This window comes from Etheostoma spectabile, chromosome 20 (assembly GCF_008692095.1).
Source record: "Etheostoma spectabile isolate EspeVRDwgs_2016 chromosome 20, UIUC_Espe_1.0, whole genome shotgun sequence".
Lineage (NCBI taxonomy): Eukaryota > Metazoa > Chordata > Actinopteri > Perciformes > Percidae > Etheostoma > Etheostoma spectabile.
Genome location: NC_045752.1, coordinates 15,962,473 through 15,965,773, shown reverse-complemented (window position 1 = coordinate 15,965,773; position 3,301 = coordinate 15,962,473). Strand labels below are relative to the sequence as shown.

At 40.4% G+C, this 3,301-nt stretch overlaps 1 long non-coding RNA gene across 1 annotated transcript in view; it reads right to left on the bottom strand.

Annotated features, from left to right (window-relative positions):
- The window catches only part of LOC116670630 (uncharacterized), a 21,680-nt gene that overhangs the window by 17,813 nt on the left and 566 nt on the right, over window positions 1–3,301 (bottom strand). Inside the window, exon 2 of the long non-coding RNA XR_004327084.1 lies at window positions 1,673–1,676. This is a non-coding gene — a long non-coding RNA (uncharacterized LOC116670630). The remainder of the gene's footprint in view (window positions 1–1,672; window positions 1,677–3,301) is intronic.

The following is a 3,301-nucleotide window of genomic DNA, read 5'->3' as shown; positions in this document are numbered from 1 at the left end:
GTGTGTGTGTCTGTGTGTGTGAGTGTGTGCGTGAGAGAGAGAGAGAGAGATGTGCACGAATGTAAGAGGAATTGAGAAAGAAGACTTAAATTATTCGAGAGCGAGAAGCACTCTGAGTGACTCCTATTGAAGTCTGCTGGAGTGGTTTTGTTCTCATAACAAGGAGGCCGCTGTGAAGCACAGGTACATGATGAGGTGTTGGAAAAGTGAATTAAAGAGAGACTCGTACCAAATTATTTAATTTAAACTCAGCAGGAGAAGGAATGCAGCAGGTCGTACAAACAAATGCTTAAAAGTCCCACTCTTTCTTTTCTCATTCTATTTTTTCACAAATATTTGGATAAGCAAGCATCTTTATCTCCCCACATTTTTTCTCCTTGAAATACATCCTTCACTTGGGGGAAAACAGCTTTTATGTGCTGCCAGTCACTCCATCTGTGTTTTTATCAAATTCCAATTTTTCTCCGTCCCTGTCCCTGTCAGTTTCTATTTTGACACCCGCAAAAGATAGAGACAGAGGTGATGATGAGATGATTACTTGGTAATTAGAGGGAGAATCAACAAGTTTCAGAGCAGCCGCCAATCCCCTTTACCAGTTTTCCAGCTTTCTGAATGGGGGATAAGTAGTCTCTTTTTCATCAGGCTCATAGTGATTCACTGTTTTTGTAAAATCAACACAGCACAGAATCTCTGGCTCTTTTACCTTAGACTGACATGCTCGGGCAGCAGCTTGAAATATGTTTAAATACGTGCTAGTTAAAACCCTGTTCTTTTACAGTGCACTTTTGCAACTAGTAAACTCTCATTTTGCAAACACAGCAGCTTTAAGAGTGCTTTTAAATCTGCTTCCTTTGGTTCAGTTGAATTGCGCCGGAGTTCTTTTTCCATCTTGTTGCGGTTTGTTTGGGCAGGTGGGAATGCAGCGATCACACTCGGATGCGCATCAAAAGCGGAACACACAAGGTGGTCTTGGTACGCTTTCCATCAAACTCAGGAGCGGTTAGTTTGTGGTGAGAATGTGATCTGACCTCCAACCGCTCTAGTCCAGAACACAGGACACTCTTCCTGTATTTACTTTCTTGCTCCCTCTCCAGACACATCTGACCAATAAGCAGTGTGAACATTCTTGCGTGGTTTGTAATGACGCGTTTACTCTTGGATTTATCTATGTGTAAAACGAATCCGAACCGTGGGGAAATTGCTTCAAGTTTACAAACTTATCAACTAATTCGGACCAAAGCAAACAAACTATAGGTGTAAAAAAGCCCTGGGATTTCATCACCGACTGTGACAGTGTTTTTGTGTGCTTACTGTTTCATGCTTGTAATTTGGCCAGTGCATGAGAGCTGGTATTAGCTGTTGGGTAAAACCATGTACAATAATAATATGCAGGACTTTCACTGGGTCGGCTGAGGACAATTATCAAAAGAGATGCAAAGATTTAAAAGCAAGCATTATTTCCCCTGTCATGTAACGTATAGCTTGTTATGTATACCTAATGAAATAGATCACAAAAAGGTGTACATTGTTTAATGTCTGGACAATCAGGGTATTTTATTAAAAAAAAAGGGATTGAATACATTAACACGTAGGTCAATAACAACCCCAAATCCACAGCAGTCTGCTGTTTTAACCCTTAATTGTACTGTATTGTAAAAACAAAAATAAAGACTTTACTCATGATTCCAGTAATCCAGCCACAGTATACATCACAGGTAACACGGTAGTTATGAAAATTGTACTCCTGTCAATTTATTTAACCTAAATTTGATCTAATCAGTCATCCTAATGTTGGGTTCCATAAAAATGACAGCATCATTTATGGGATCAAGTTTACTGTTATCACATCTCGCCCTTAGTGGCTCCCGGCAAAAGCAACGGTGCAGCATCTAAATCAGGGCCAATAGAAAATACTGTGTTAAATTAAGGTCAGTGAGAGGGCATTTTAATATTCAATCTACTCTCTGATATTCACAGTTAGGAAACACTTTGCTCATTTCCATATAGTAAAAGTGCTGGGGTTGCATTTTGAGGTACTCTGGTAACAATAGGGGTAATTTCTCATTTCCATACCATCTCCATATGATTATCATAACCTGCATCTACCAAGTCAGAGTCATTGAAAATTGAGTCAATACAATCCCAAACCTGCATCTGTGCCTCTGTAGCAGAATTCTCCAATGTGGCTCTATTAATAGAAGGTTATATATTATAACAGATATTAGGTCTAATTTTTTAAATGTTGATAGAAATACATTCTTTTAAACACGTTCATATAAATAAATTGAAAAGGATCCAAACATTCAGAGCCATCTATGTGAATGTTGCTAAACCCCATTATTTCTAAATGATGAGTGTATTCATGGAACAGTATTATCTTGAATTAACATGATGGCATAACCTCAGAAATGCCATGTTGCACAACAGAGATCATCGCTCACCTGCATCAACTCCTGGACCAAAAGTGTCACTGACGGAAGTGAAATAGAAGGGGTGCTGTGATGCAGAAATTGAGGTAATGCTCGATGCTGCTGTTGAACACCCTCCCCCCCACCCCACTCCACCAAATAGCCTACCATTCTGTTGAGAAAACAATGGCAATGCAGCTTCACTCAAGGCTGACATAAAGAAGGTTATTTCCTTGCAGACTAGTTCCAGACTACACATTAGATCCTTTTCTACCTAATAGCAACAACATCATTCTTTCTTTTCTCTTCACCACATTTGCAGTTGTGCACAGAAGAGCGCCCTGTGCTCCTATGGGTGATGCCCCTTGTCTGAGTTGGGCCATCATTGAGCTGGTTGAAAGTGGGTTATCATTGGGACGTATTCACACAGTGGCAAGATGAAATATGGGTCAATAAGTGAAATAACATATTGTAGTTCCCTTAAAATATTACTGTCCTCAAGCTATACAGCCATCCTTCAACTTAATATCCATGTTTCAAAACAGGCAATGTACTAACACTCTGTACTTGGTCCATACGGTGACTTGAACTGGAAAGCCCAAGGTTTTCAAGCCACATCCCTACAGACTGAGTTACCGCTTCTCCCCCGGATATTTTCCTACTCCCATACTTCCGGAGCCCTTGCTAAGACCACACCCTTCTTTACTACACACCTGTAAAGTTTGGAGACTGCATCTTGCAGGGTTACGATATCATCGCGGTAACAAAACCTAGTCCCAGAATGTCAAAAATGTAAACACCTGCAAAACTGCCTCTGTGGTAGTTCTTGCTAATGTAGGTGTCTCCAGGACTACATTTCCCAGGACATACACACACACACACACACACACACA